The following is a 17,054-nucleotide window of genomic DNA, read 5'->3' as shown; positions in this document are numbered from 1 at the left end:
TACTCTGTTAACCGATAAACCGGTTTTCTAGAAATGGTCAATTTTCGGTTAACCGAAAAACGTTATTTTCAAAAGTCGGTTTTCTAAAAACACTACTCTTTAAACAATATTGTGGTCGCGGGTTTTTGCATATTTTCGTATAATAAAAAAATGGTAAACTTTGGACACGGCAATATTGTATGTTAGATACTTAGACAATATTGCCATGTCCATACATACATATCGTCGCCTGAAACGCAAATGGCCCTAACTAACCAAAAAGTTTAAAATTTATTTTATTGTTGTAAGCTATTGCATCAAAACAAATGGACTCCTCTGTAGTGTAGTGGTTGTGCAAAACAAAAGAAACTAGTGTTGCCAGAGTGGTAGCGGCGCTGGTATGCTCGCGTTCGCCGGGCTTGGAGCTCGCCGGATGGGGGTGGTTCTTGCTACCACTCTAGACACCTACACACACACATAAAAACCATACCAGCTAAAAGAAATAACGAAATAAAATATACAGGGGCACCGAGTAGGTTTCTGTCTGTCTCCCTGATGAAACGTTCCTACGACCTATAACGGCTGGCAGATGTTGTGCCAGGATAAACCCTCCCACTCGGGATTGGATAATCCCGCCATGACATCCTAATATTAGGGATGTCCCAAAATTTGCCCTGCAAACTTTCCTTTCCCTACTTACCGCCGCTTATATTGTTTAACCGATCATTTTAATTGATTAAGACTTTTAAAAATTTCATTTAAACATTATAAATGTTGGATTTTATTATCGAAATTATTCTCAAACAAACTTTAACAATATTAGATTTAAAATTTAGTTTAGTTTTAATTTTAATTTTAAGTTCAGATCTAGGCTTTACAATTTAGATTTAGTTTTATATTTAGGCTTTAAATTTAGAATTTAAATTTAGCTTTAGTTTTAGATTTAGGTTTAAATTTAAGTTTTAAAATTTAAAATTTAGATTTAGCTTTAGTTTTAGGTTTAAATTTAAATTTAGCTTTAGGTTTAGATTTAAATTTAGCTTTAGTTTTAGGTTTGAATTTAGGTTTAAATTTAGAATTTAAATTAAAATTTAGCTTTAGTTTTAGGTTTGGATTGAGGTTAAACTATATGCACTCAAATTTATGCTTGCGTTTCAAAAGTTCATAATTTCGCTCGGGGATAAACCGGATCTGGCGATTCTTTTTCTGCGGCAACCAGCTGCTTTACGGGTGGCAATTATAGAGCGGGAAGAGTTCTTTTGGCTGATGAGGCTTTCCTGTCCGTCCGTATTAGGGTCCGTTCGGGTAAACCAGGTAAGTAATTGAAAATATATTTTAAGTTAACACACCTTTTAAATAATTTTGCTTGTTTTCACAGGTTTTTTTTGTTATAAATATATATGGCTAAGACCACCTGAGATCTCAAAATCACGCGTTACTTTATAAGAGGCCTGAGCTCAACCCTGTTCGCGCACGTTTGGAAAAAAAAACGCAAACGGAATGGATTCGATACGATGAATGATAGGTAAGCCTAGCAATACTAATATATATTTATTTAGTCTAACCTTTCCTTTTTTTATAGAAAATTATTTAAAAAGGACACTCGTCCGGTCCGTCTTGTCGTCCGGGTGCAAACTCACAGAAGGTCGGAAAACCAAAAATTATACCAGAGCACCCCAGGCGTGGTGGTGCTGGAAAACAGCTTCTCCCTCGTTGGATGGAGTCGGTGTTGAAGTGGCTTTGCGGGTTTGTGTTTTGCTTTGTTTAATTTAAAATTTAGTTTTAAGTTTAGCTTTAAGTTTAGCTTTAAGTTTAGTTTTAAGTTTAGTTTTAAGTTTAGTTTTAAGTTTAATTAATTCTTTTTTTTTAAATAAAATTGATTTAATTTATATAAAAAAATGAAATCAAAAATTTAGTTTTTTTTTTTATGATGAGGCCACAGACTCCACCTTCTTCTTCTCTCCGAGCAAAAATCAAAAAGGACCGACATTTTTTCCTTTTGGCATCTAGAAACCTCGGTTACCAATATGGCTTCAACAAATTTTCAGCAATTTGTTTGCCTACATGAAATTTTTTTCCTAAAGCTATTTGTTTTTGTTTTTATTCATCTTCTTCTTTCCAAAAAAAAAAAATCCCTTTTTCATTGTGTTGCCACCTGTTTAAGTTTCTTCTTCTTCTTCTATTCAGTAGCTCTATTACAGGGTGCACACGACACCTCCGACCAAAATTAGCGATTTTATTAACTAAAAACAAAAGGCCATATCTACAAAAACATTTAAGTATTAAAGGTAAAAAGTCCAATTTATCCATTTTTATATACGCCATTGTAAACTATCATAACAACTGATAGGTTTCACTATTAGACAATTTGTTTATTTACTATAAATAAATTGCGTTGATAGAAACAACCATTTCAATTTAAATAGTTCTTTGCTTCTCCTGAAAATTTTCAAAAATGTTAGATAGGGCCGTTTGCGTTTTAGGTGACGATATGTATGTATATTAGAGTGCTCCAAGCTTGTATAAAGGAAAAAATATTTTATCCGACAGGCCGTCCCACCTCTGGAATTGTTCTATGGGTTGTAAAACTATGTCATGCACGTTAACAGGTGCCGCAACGGCTCTGAAAAAATCAGTTTTTTTTTCAAAAAAAACAAAAAAAAATCAGTTTTTTTTCAGTTTTTGCTAAAATGTTGCCATTTAGCAATAAACTTTGAACGTCGGGGTTAAATTTGTCCCATGTATTTTAAAGGATTAATTTTACTTTTATAGCTGTTATTTTAAACATAAGACTTTATACTAAAAATTCCAGTCATATTTATTAAATATGGTCATCATATAAATAATATTTCGACATGGTGCACTGAGAATTCCCGAATATAGAGAAATTTTACCTTTAAACTCCACATTTTATGGGTTAAGAATGTCCGATTTAAATAAAACTTGGAATATATATCTTATAATATCTGATCTATAACACCGTCAAACAGCATTTTTTTTATTCATGTGTGAAAAATGCTGTTGGACGGTGTTATAGATCAGATATTATAAGATATATATTCCTATACATACGTAAGCACATATGTAGTTTATGTAGTATAACTGCGTACTCAGTTTTTCATTTTCTGATCGTTTGTCCATTTTAAAGGACTTTAAAATTTGAGGTACATACAATTTTAAAAAAATTGTTATAAAATGTTTGTATTCACCCTCACCCTATTATAACAATATGGGTATCAAACTAAACAGGACAATTCCAATACTTATATCTTTAATTTTGTTTTATATATATACAAAATATCCTTTTAAAATTTTATCCTTTACTAGCTATACCCAATGTGCTCCGCTACCCTCATCGTAATGGAATAAAATAACTATTATTATTGTAAATGTATATACATATCTGCAATATCAAAAACTTATATAAGTTTGATTTTATGATTCTAGTCTCAATATTACTGACAATTAAATAAAACAGTTGAAGAACGAAAAAGTACCAGACAGTGACTTATTTATTTCATGTTTACATTTGGACATTAAAATAGCAAATTCATTTTCTGAAGTGGAACTTGTAACTATGTTAAATTTCGTCGCTAAACTGGTATTATGAAGACAGTTATGAGCGTTAATGTAATTTTCTGTACGGGATCTTATATGAGACGTATGGTCAATTATGGACCAATTCTCATAAAATCTGACAGAGATACATATTTTAGTTCCTTTAAATCTTGATTATGTTGAATTTTGTTGCTATATTGTAGTACATTATGAGCTTTAAAGTCATTTTCTGAGGAGACTTTTTATGAGGGATAGAGTCAATTATGTACCGATCCTCATAAACTTTGACAAATACATTTCCAATAAAACTCTTTTATATTGAATTTCATCGCTATAGATGCTTTTTTAAGCAATATAGTAATTTTCTGAATAGGAAATCGTTGACCGATATTTTCCATTTTGAATACCAAACAAACTGGGTCAACTAACAATATTTTGGCATAATATTTCAGTTTTCTATCTTGTTTCTTTTCGACTCTATAGTGTTTTCAACAATAAATATATGTCTCTTCGCGGATTCGTTAACTAATGTAATTAATATTTATTTTGAAAAATAACTGAATTTTTAACGCGTTTTAGCGCAATTCAAAAATACTCTACATATGACTTCTTGGAAAACAATTTTAAATTAAAAAATTCTTCCCATTCTTGGGTTTAAGGGGTATATTTGACCAATTATAATACAATGTAGCGGATGTTAGCATTACATTCATAACTTCAGCAATATTTGTAAACGTAATCTATCCAAATTATCGGACAACTTAACCAAAATTTCGAATTTAAGATGGTAAAATAAAAACTAGTATACAACATGTTCTAGAAAATGTAAATAAAGAACTAAAAGTCATGGTGAGATAGTAGAAGTCAAATATCATGAGTATCAAATCTTTGCATATATCGCGATTATTGTTCGTCGTACGAGTTTAGATGTTATTACAACTTTTGTATACAATACAATTTCATTTTCCTTAGCTGTGTTACTTAAAAATATCAGTTGATTAATACTTTAAAGATATTGTGATACTATTCTTGCATCAATTAGCAGAAAATACTTTACTAATTCTTATTAAATCATTTATCTTAGAATTTCGGCAAATTAGCACAGTATCTGTTTATGCAAAATTTCAAATAGGTATAGAAGTTGCAATTATACTTTAAATTTTAAATTTAATTTGGAGGACATAATCTACTAAGTACGTAGACTATTCCCACCAAATTCCATAAAAATCGAAATGCGAAATACAGCCTACTTCGTTTTTTCATATAATTATCGCCAGTTCTTTACATAAAAAGTTCCAATAGAAATATTAAAGGAAGGACGGACGAGTTTGAATCGACCAAAAAAGTGATTTTAAGTTCATGGATGCACCAAAAGGAGGGAGAGGATGCATTATACACGGTGTTAGATTTACTAGTGTAAATAAAATAATATTACGGTGTTGTTATGATTTAAATCAACTCACTTAATATGTGGAAAACTCATAGGTACTTTTGCTAAATCCAATTAAGGTATCGAAAAATACCCTTGTGCACATAAGTATAACCAGTAGATGTACAAATTGCAGTAATAAAAAAATTTCGAATAGTAAAAAAAAAATCCACATATTACCAAAATTCAAAACAGGACGATATGTATATTTACATAGTTGATTTAAAACTAGAGATAAAACAAGTTTTTTTTATTTAATTTTTAGAATAAAAGCAAACAGCATTTAGTTCAATTCTTTGCAAAAAATAACCAAAACGAAAAAATAATTCACATGTACACATGCAAAATAAAAATAACCAATTTTGGTTAATAATAACCAAAGTGGCAACACTGATACCTATTCAATATTTTAGAAAACTCATAAAGTACCAGATGAAGTACGAAAAAGTACCAAAATACCTCTTTTATTTAATTTCATGTTTCTAAGTTCAATATTATAGAAAAATTAAAAAAAAAAAAACAGTTAAAGAACGAAAAAGTACCAGAAAATACTTCAGTTTAAATTTTCATTCACTCAAGTCCCTGTTTGCTTAGTTTTATGTTTTTAGGTTCATTATAATAGAAAATTCAAATAGTACCAGTTGAAGAACGAAAAAGTAGCAAGAAGTCCCGCTTTATGTTCTCACTTACTCCGGGCCCTACATGTTTAATTTCATGTCTATAGGTTCAATATTATAGAAAATTCAAAACATACCTTTTGAAGAACGAAAAAGAAAATTCTCCTTTTATACTTTATCACTTACTCAGGGCCCTACATGCTTAATATTCTGTTTCTAGGTTCAATATAATTCAAAAAGTACCTTTTGAAGAACGAAAAAGTGCCAAAAAGTCCCCTTTTATAGTTTATCACTTAATCCGGGCTGTACATGCTTAATTTCATGTTTCTAAGTTCAATATTATAAAAAATTCAAAAAGTACCAGTCGAAGAACGAAAAAGTACTAAAAAGTCCCCTTTTATAGTTTATAATTTACTCCGGGCTCTACATGTTTATTTTTATGTTTCTAGGTCTAATTTTTGTAGAAAACTCAAAAAGTTCCAGTTAAAGAACGAAAAAGTATCATTTACTCCAGGCTCTATGTGCTTAATTTCATGTTTCAGGGTTCAAATTTTGCAGAAAACTCAAAAAGTACCAGTTAAAGAACCAAAAAGTCCCTTTTTATAGATTCTCATTTACTTCGGGCTCTACATGCTTAATTTCATGTTTCTAGGTTTAATTTTAATGAAAACTCAAAAAAGTACCTTTGTATAACGAAAAATTGCCGAAAAGCCCCTTTATTATTAATTTCATGTTTCGATTTCAATATCATAGAAAACTCAAAAAGTACCAGTTGGAGAATGAAAAAGTACCAAAAAATATCACTTGGTACCGGTGTTCCAAATAACACCCTACTAGCATATTTAGTGTTTCTAGATCTAAAAATTTTATATAAATTGGATCATAGTGTTTGAATAAAATCAAATTTCCCGTTTTTACCCCTTTTGGTACTTTTTTCCTCCCCATTAACGAAATAAAAATTCTGTTCCAAAAGGTTGCAACATCGTATTGGAAGCCCGTTATTATGTATTCATATCGTCACTTAAAACGCAAACGGTCCTATCTAACATTTTTAAAATTTTACAGTAAATAAACAAATTGTTTAAAAGTAAAACCTATCATTTGTTATCATAGTTGACAGTGGCGTATATAAAAATGGATATTATTTTTGTTACTTCAATATTCATATGTTTATACCTTACACCACTTTAGTGGGGAGGGTATATTGGATTTGTGCTGATGTTTGTAACATACAAAAATATTCGTCCTAGACCCACCTTAAAGTATACCAATCGGCTTAGAATCGTTTTCTGAGTCGATCCGTCCGACTGGCTGGCTGGCTGTCCATGTAAACCTTGTGCGCAAGATACAGGTCGCAATTTTCAAGATAATTGGATGAAATTTGGCAAGCACGTTTTATTTGACCTAAGGACGAAGCCTATTGAAAATGGTTAAAATCGGTCCTAGCCCCCATACAACAGAACCCCCCGAAAAGGACTTCTGAGCTCATAATTATGTTAAATATACAGATATATCGATAAAATATGGTTTTATAGAAGTCTTGATGACCCTGCCAAATTTCATAAAGATCGGGCCCCATTTGACCCTAGCTCCCATACAAAGTCCCCTTCAGAAAATTACTTGAATGTCCCAAATTAGCTTATAAACACAAATATCGCGATGAAATTCAGCACAATAAAATATTATGTCAATATTAATATATTCACAAAATTTTATCGGGCTTGGTCCATATTTGCCCCTAGCCCCCATATAAAGCCTCTTTCAGAAAATTAGTTTTTCATCCATAAATTGCTTAAATGTATCGGAACAAGGGAATATTGAAGATAAATGCTTTATTATGAAAAATAAATCACATTTAATATTCATAACTGGTGTAGGGTATCATATGGTCGGCCACGGCCCGACTATAATTTCTTACATGTTTAGTATATAGGTCCTTTTGTTTCTTGTCAATATAATCAATAATGTTGGTCGTAGGAGTCCAATTTTTGGTGTGGACATTTGTTTTGAAGCAATACATTAGAATCAACAATAAAATCGATTTCGAATTTTTGGTTAGTTAGGGCCGTTTGCGTTTCAGGTGACGATATGTATATGTATATGTAAGTTAATAATTCAAAAACAATGTTTTAAAAAAATAGTACCAAAAAAAGGTAAAATTTTCACCCCTTAAACGTCCGAAAATTAAAAAAATACTAATTTAAGTTACGAAGGAGTCAAAAATATTTTTTTAGTGTTCTCTGGTTTAAAAGATACATGGGGAGCAAAAAAGTACCAAAATACAGTTTTTACCCGTTTATTCCCTAAAGGGGCCGAATTTGAAAAAAAGTACCAGACACCTGTCCGCTTATTTTTTAAACGAACGACGATAAGCTTTAAACTGTTTTTGTATCTTTTATAGTTTAGGAGATATGAGGTTACCGAATTTACCCGTTTTTACCCCCTAAAAATTTCCAAAAATCCCAACTTAGTGGATCTATTTGGTGGGAGACCAACCTCCTGTCAAATTTTCAGCTCTTTAGCTTCAACCGTTTCGGTTGTGCGATGATGAATCAGTCAGTCAGTAACGTTAGAATTTTATATACATATAGATTATCCATGAAATTTTATAATAATTTTTTGCAAAATATATATTTATAAAAAATATATTAGAGTGGAGTATATCACTTTCAAATTTTTTATATCTCTATTTGTTTAAATTTTATTATTATTATTATTTTAATTATCCCAGAAAATAAATTGATAAAATTTTCACATCACAAAATTTCAAAGTGTTTTTTAGCTAATATTATATGAGCTCTGTTCAATAACAGAAAGTTGTTACTAGTTAGTACAAATTAGTAACAATTGTTACTGGAAAAGCGTTCATTGACTCAAAAAACTTGCAAGTAGAGAAGAAAATAAGAGCGTAAACATTTTCTCTCGTTGCAAACTTTTACAAGTTCTACTTTGTACTGGTAATAATTACACGGTTTGTCAAAATTACAAAAAATCAATACACTAATCGCGAGACCTAGTGAAGTCGGTAGGTCTAGTAGAGTAGATCATTTTACCATTTTCAGAATCCTCAATATACCCGAAAAATCGGAAGAAATATCAACTTAAGATATACAACACAAATATAAGCTTTATTATTCAAATTGATAATTTACTTTAGAAATGAGTTGGTAAATTTTTGATTTTACGAAAAAATTCCATTTTTGTCAGTTTTTATCAGATTTCAACGTTTCATATCTTATTTTATTCATAAAGGTATGAGCTAAAATATTTAAAAATATGTTTTCAAATAAAGTGTTGGTCAAAAATTATCTTGAATTGTAAACAAATTAAAAAAATATATACAAATTTGTGTTTAGATCTAAATGTTTTACACATTTCCGTAAAAAACATAAGTGTGTATACTTTTTAAAAACGACAAAGGAAACTTTTTTCAAAACAGCTGAAAAATATTAAATCGGTTAAGAAAATTTTGGAATATAATTTTTGGTCTGTCTAGTCAACAAAATGCGTTTTTTTCTAATATCTTCCGATTTTTAGGGTATATTCAAGATTCTAAAAATGGTAAAATGATCTAGTCATCTAGGTCTATAAAAAGCATTATATCGCGTAATGAGTGTTTTTGAGTGTCACACAGTGTTATCTTATACAGAATTGAACAGCTGGCTTTTGTTTACCTTATTGTCAGCTAACGATTTTGTATTTGTTTTAAAATAAAAATGTTCGCGAAGTGAATCATTTCGATATTATGTAAAAATGTAGGTACTTTTAACGATTTTGGAAATTTTAATTATAATTTGAAACCAAATTTTGTAAACTTATCGACGGTTTAAAAATCACATATTTGTTTTTACTAGTAAAGTGTTCATTTGCTTTTTACTAATTTTGAGAGTAATTTTGTAAATTTTAATTTTATTCTCTCGTTGCAAATATTTACTGGGAAAATAAATGAACAGACCTATGAATAAAAATATGAAATTTGACAATGTGAAACGGAATGACATTTTCTCTACGATATAATTAAAAAAATAATAATGTCAAAAATTTTTTGGGATATGAAAGTATAAAAACCATTAAGTATATTGTTTAATTTTTTATCATGTCATGTTACACAGAAAAAAATATGAATATGCATTTTTTTCCTAACAATCGCTTGTTTAAATTTAATTTCGATTTTTATAAATATTTTTATTTGGTTTAATAAACGTTTTTGTTTGAGTTATGTTTTTATGTCTGCATATGGAATACAACAAAACCAAAACAAAAACAACTTTTGGAATGTACTAAAATGAATTGATATAATTCTTTTTTGTTTTATAACATTTAATGTATAAGTGTTTCAGTTTTAACAGTACAAAATAAAAGTTTCAAAAATGAGAAGTAAAATTTGGGGTTTCTTACAAGTGTTGTAAATAAAAAAAGGAAGTTTCTTCTTTTCAGTATTCAAATTATTTGTAGATTTGGTAAACAAATTCGTTAAATTATATACGAAAAATTCAGTAAATATTTTACTTCTTTCTATTAACATATTTGATTTATATCTAAAAATTTTTCAATAAAGATTTTTGCCGATTCTAGCAAAAAATTTGTTTGATAATTAATTTTAAATTTAACAAAATTCATGTATGTTGCTAAAAAATTTTGTTGAAATTGTATTGAATTTTTAATAAATTTTTTATCTAATACCACATTTTTTAATTGAGAAAAAATTATTTTTTTTTTCAATTAATTCTGTGCGAATCTGTTTACTAAATATACAATTTGAGTGATATGTCCGATTTTAAGCAATTTTACATTTGGTTTGGTGAATTCTTGTATTGAATCGAAAATTTATTTTTTTCCGTGTAAAAATATTTCTGTGGAAGAATGTTGGTATTTACCAATTTCTATTCTAAGTTATATGTTTATAATTTTTATTAAAAAATACAAAAGTTAGGTATATCAAGGTCCTCAACATGAATATAAAAGGCTGGAATAACGTTATTGCTAACTTTAAGGCAATCGTTAGTCCGAAAATTATACGTAACATAATCGGTGGGAAAATGTCCCAAAAAATACTTTTTTAAAAAACATTTGTTTCATTGACGTTTGTCACACCTAAAAGAATCATATTGTCCATGAACATAACGCCCACTTTTAAAAGTGTCATAATGTCCATGGTCTTTTTGACACTTTTAAATATATTGGAAAATGTGTGTATTAAGAAAGTGGCACTCTTATCCTGGATAGAATTGCTCTTAACTTTGGTGTATGTTGTATTTTGAATTTATTTAAAAAAGTATCCTGGATAGGAGGCCTTCGGCCGGGCGCAGGAGTTTTAAACTCCGATGTATTTCGAATACCGGCTTCGCTACATTAAGCCTTTTCATGATAAATGGACTTTATGCTACTATTCTCATGAACATTGTGACTCTTATGAAAGTAATAACCTCCATGACACTATGACACTGTTTGGTTTGTCATAACGTCCATGAACATTATGACTCGCCACCATCAAATAAAGTATTTTTTACTTTTCAAGTGATATTCTATAGTAAATATATAAATTATTTTCAACAAAAATATTTTTTAATTTAAGTAAATTTGTATAATTTGACTTTTAAAAGTTTTTACAAGAAACTAATAAAGATATAAAAATGAAATTTTGGAGTCAGAAGCTCCATAATTAAATTTAACATATAATTTTTTCAAGAAAAATGTTCTATAAAAATAAGGATATTTAAGGATTAAAGTTTTAAAGCACATTTTTTCTGCTTTTTATTCTGACATTTTAAAACTATTTTATTCGAAAGAATACTGTTGTTCTCCTCTTTCAGTCGATACCCTTATTGACCTACTAGACCAAACCAAATTTTTGCTAAAAATAATTTTACTTACTTACTTAATTTTCAAACATTAAAGCCCTTTTAAAGGAAGAAACGGTCAGAAAATAAAAAACCGAAAATGTAGTATAACTATATCAAGTATGTGCTTTCCAACGTATATGGTCTTACTCATGTGTGCAACAATTTTTCCCAATTTGTTGTACGGTGTAATACTCTGAAAATAATTTGTTTAAAATTAAAGAATTAATACGTATTCTCTTAAATATTACAAAAAAGTGCGATTTTCCCGAAATCCGCCGAGTTCAAATCCCAGGTACAGCTAAACTCTAAGAATTATTGACTTAATTTTTTCACCGTTGAGATCTCCTAAAACTTTTGAAATTTGTTTAACAAAGTTTCAAAAATACACATGTGTATATCTACATACATAGTATGTATAGATATATTTTAGGTAACAAAATGTTTTTTTTACAATATATCCTAAAAAATGTTATTTTTTTTTCTCACATTTCGAATTCATGTGCTGTGAGACACGTTAATGTTTTGTGAAATTTGCAATCACTTTCTGAGTCGATTAAGACATGTCCGTCTGTCCGGCTGGCTGGCTGTCCATGTAAACCTTGTGCGCAAGCTACAGGTTTTAAATAGGCATAAATGACCATGCCCCATTAAAAAATAACTTAAACGTCAAAAAATTGATTTGTAACCATTTACACCTGTTTATAACCATTTACACCTGTTTCGCAACTTCGTTTTTTTGAGCACTCTAATGTATATATGTATTTCGATTGTGGGTATAAAAAATAGGCGATTTTTGGGGATAACAAATAATTATTTGAGTCTCTGCGCAATACCAACTAGCCAACATAAAACTTACTTCATTTTATATTTTCGAAAAAAAAAAATGTAATTAATAAAAAAATTGATTTTTGTTTTATTATAATTTTCTTTTTAGATTTTTTTAGAATTTTAGATTGAATAATATTTTAATGAATGCGGTACCCTAATTCCAATTATCAGTTTTATTGATTCAATTTAATAACTGGAATTAGTCTATTTGTATGTATGTACTATTAATTAATCATTTTGATACTAATTTAATAAATTTTATTTTCAAATAAAATGTTTAATTTCTCTTGAATTAGATTAATATTATCAATTCATAATTGGAAGAAATTGAAATATTTGTTTAATTAATATGTATATGCGATTTCATTCAAATAAAATAAAATTGTTTTAAATGACTTGCTTTAAGAATAGCCTTATAAGGCATTAGCAAATTTTTTTTGGTATTCGTGTGTATTAGAGATGAGCTATCCATCGATTTTTAAAAAGCGTCGTTCGAAGTGAAATTTGTAATTAGTAAATCACTGTTTTTTAAACAGTGGCAATTATAACGGTTTTCTCAAATTGCTGACATCAGGACATCATCAAATTGCTGATATTATAAAAAAAATAAATTTTAGAATGTAAATATTGAAAAGAATGACATTGCGAGTAACTGTCATTTGATAATTTTAGTCATAGTAGTTACTAGTGAATTATCAATCACCGTGTTTAAATCACATTCTTGAAAATATCTCTCATCTCTAGTATGTATGTTTGTTGTTAAAGTACTAAGATATAACATAAAAATAAATATAAAATCTTGGCAGGGAAAACATGAAAGCGGACACTAAAAATAGCCACCCTCTGCAATGAAACATTCATTCTGACTAGATATAAACATATCTTCTAGGGTTGTCATTCGAATAAAAATTATTCGATTAATCGAGGAAAAAAATTGTTTTTCTTCGAACGAATAAAAAATTTCCAACTTAGTCTAAAGATTTAGAATTTAGAATATTCGAATAATATTTTAATGTTACTTTTTACGAATTTTTTATTATAGTTAGTTAGTTTGAAAGGAGGATGTATATACACCAAATCCTAAGAAATACACCTAGGCCTCTATCGGACCTGTTGTGCGCTCCTTAACCAGTGCCTCAGGTGGGAATCGAACCCACCACCTCCTATTTTGAAATATTTATCTTAAATATATAATGCTTCCAGTTTTAAAAGTGATTGTCTGTTTGCATTTGTTTTTAAAAAGGTTTAAAATTAGTAAAACAGACAAACATTAATTAATTTGGTTCTTTAAGTCTTAAGCAAGGCACGGTACAACTGCTGACACAATGTGAGAAGGTTGTTTACGAAATTGCAAAGTGTGTAGGGTTGCTATAAGCAGTTGTGAGTTGGTTGTACGAAAGATCAAAATGTTTTGATTGCAAGTTCTACAACGTAAAAATGCTTTTTGATCAATAAACGAGTTTGGAGTAATCCTTGTATTTTAAAATATTTACTATTATTTGCATCTTATGTACATTTTTGCTATTGTTTCATTAATTTTCCGAAATTACACAGGTTCTCTGAGGTAGGTTCCGTGACATATCACAGAGTATGAAAAAGGTGTCAATTAACCCCCGCTTAGGACATTGCCATGTTAAAGTGACAGGTCCCCTCCATATAAAATGTCAGAACTAGAACCGGTCCATATCACTTTAGAACTAGTGCGTGGCATATTTCGTGTCAGTATATGTATATGATTAATATTTACTTCATATGTGTGGTGTCACGATCTTATTGAAAGTTCTGCCATTTTACATTGGAGGTGCTACGCCTCCGACTGCTAGTTCTGCCATTTACTTCCCAAACGTTCATATGAGTGCCAAAGTCGGTTGTGCATAATTTGAGAATTCTATCTCTAATAGATTCTAAGAAATACGATTTTTTTATTTACTTCATATGGAAGATGCAACGCCCCATATAAAATATTTTTTAAATAATATTTTTCATTTAAAATTTAAACAAATTGCACGAAATTGTGTTTATTTATTAATCATAGAGAAACGTACTCTATGTTATTAATTTTCAAAACAATTTTTGTTTGCATACGAAATGGAGTGACTATATTTCTCAATCAAATAATATTTAATTTAAAAAATTCATTAAATATATTTTTCTTTTGAATATTGAAAAAAAACAATACCATATACATACATAAGAGAAAACATTCCTTTAAACAAAATGTAACTTTATTTACGAAAAAACAATAAATATAAAATGAAATACGGTCACTCTAAATCAATATATTCGTCGTTCGTCTGTTAGAGTTTATGAGATATACGACTTTTAATACTTATTTTGTATGTGGGCGTATATACTTGAAATTTTAAAGTAGAAAGTAGCCTATATTTCTTTCCAGATATGCAGGAAAACACTGTGAATTTCAAAAAAATCCCTCCACCCGTTAAGACATCTATAGACTTCAATCACACCCAAACACAAATTAACTTTTATATGTATGGGGGATTTCATGTCAAGTGACCCAACTTTTGTCTTTCTGAGTTACAGTAGGTCAAAGTTTGACATTTATATAATTCATTGAAATTTACCATCAAAACATTTGGTGCATCTATTTATATGTAGTGCACTGTTTTATTTAAATATACAAGTAGAAATGTATTTTGAGCACTTGTATGGATTACATATGGTTGGCTAGATGGACCTATGAATATTTAAATCTATAAACTGATGGTGAGTGATAATGTTGAAGAGATCATACTTACTATATTTTTTGTAAGAGTAATTTCGATTTTTTTAATAGTTGTTGTTGTTGGTTGTTCGAGAATAAAAGAAGCGAAACAAAACCAAAAGAAAAGTAAACAGGCAATAGACATGTAAGCAGCAACCATGTCAATGTCAACAACGCTCACACTTCCAATACCACGAAAAAATAAAAACAACAATATCGAGAAACAAAAACAAAGTATGTATTAGTGGTGGCAGTGTCCGCCAAGGGGATTTATTTGTGAGATTTGTTTTAAAAAAAATAATATAATTGAAGGGTATGTAAGCGCAGCGCGGACTTTATGGGATCCATATGTGTGGAGGCTATAAAGGAATACCATTCTCACACACGAATACGTATTTACAAACATACATATGTACATATATCCGTGTATGTGTAGAAAATAAACGACCATAAATATCAAAAACATGGATGAAATAAAACACACATGGATGTAGAGTATAAGAAAGACCTTGCTATTTCCCATACATCTTATGATGATTTTATTTCTAAAATAAAAAAATTCTGCCGTCCAGACTTTTGCTGTATATTTAACCAAATAAAAAGATGAATCGTTGGTAGTTTTAACGGTCCCACATGTGTTTTCGTATGTCAATTTCGAAAAAATGTATCTTTACATGTTCTAAATTTACACCCTATACAGTTTCAGTGTAGTCATTATAAATTTTAAAGTATTTATTTTCACAATTAAATATTAAACCTTATTTTATGTCGGAAATATGTAAAAATATATTTTTAAAGGTATTTTCATTAGACCGACCTTTAACTATCGTCAAATGCACAATTTTAAAAAAGTTGTATAACTTAATTGGATAAATAAGTATGTGGGTCATTTCGTGTCAAGTGACCCAACTTTAAGAATCGATCTTCTTAGTACTATTGAATAATAGGCCAGACACAAATTTTCAGCGCTGTCGGTCCAGAACTGCCGGACTTAGAGGGGGTCAAAGTTGGACATTTTGGTCATACATGGTTTTAAATAAGTGTAACTTTAATCCACGAAATTCCAATTGTTTACTCTTCTGAAAACCCAATAAAAACACAACTGGTTTAGTCGGAGCAAGGACTATATGGGGTATCATTTGAAAGGTAATATACAATTTTACTATTATTTTGAACACGGTCCAGCTTGAGAATGTAACAATATAGGAAAATCCACCAGTCATTAAATAAAATATCCAGAACTAATACATGTACCATGCACTGTACAATTTATGAATGCAACAAAAATATGTAGCTATCGTACACACATGTTTGACTTTTTCTGTCTGCTTTGCACTAATGCGAACAGACCACTATTTATAAACACTACATTGTACATTAGAGGAGTTCGAAAAATGTCAATTCTGCTCAGATGGGTTTTTTTTATATTAGTGCTTAAAATTTACTGGTGTAAGATTTTAGTCATATCGGATAACGTGAACCCGTGCCGGTAATCGAATGAAAAGTTTAAAATTGGATAAATATTTAAACTTTTTCAAAAATAATCCCATTAAAATTATATTTTTTTGAAGAAAGTCTGATCATCTAGAGAAAATTTTCATTCAAACAAGGTACAAAACATCAAGTTCTATTTTTACCCAGTTTTACACTTTTCAATTCAAAATTTTACTTCAGTAACAAAATAAGTGTCATCTGAACAAAATCTATATTTTTAGACACCTCTAATGTACATACATATTTATTTATGTATGTATACATATACATATCTAATGGATACTTATATGATATAAAATCAAATTCAAAGTCAAGTTCAAGTTCAACTACTAATGTTTGATCTACAAATTTAGTACAGTTGACATCATAATTTAAATGAATTTACGGTGAATAAAGGGTTAATGCAAAAATTTTATTATTTCAGAAACTCAACGTGATAGAAAGAAATGAAAGGCAGAGGTACGTTTTGTACATTAATATAAAACCTTAAAGCATAAATAAAATTAAAAAATCTAATTTAACTATTGTACTGATTTTTATTTAACCCTTTATAGCCCAAGAGCTTAAATCTTCTGAATTTT

This window comes from Lucilia sericata, unplaced genomic scaffold (assembly GCF_015586225.1).
Source record: "Lucilia sericata isolate MDLA Ls3-8-SP2 unplaced genomic scaffold, ASM1558622v1 Contig000078F_arrow, whole genome shotgun sequence".
In the NCBI taxonomy this organism is placed as follows: domain Eukaryota; kingdom Metazoa; phylum Arthropoda; class Insecta; order Diptera; family Calliphoridae; genus Lucilia; species Lucilia sericata.
This window is presented reverse-complemented; position numbering follows the sequence as displayed.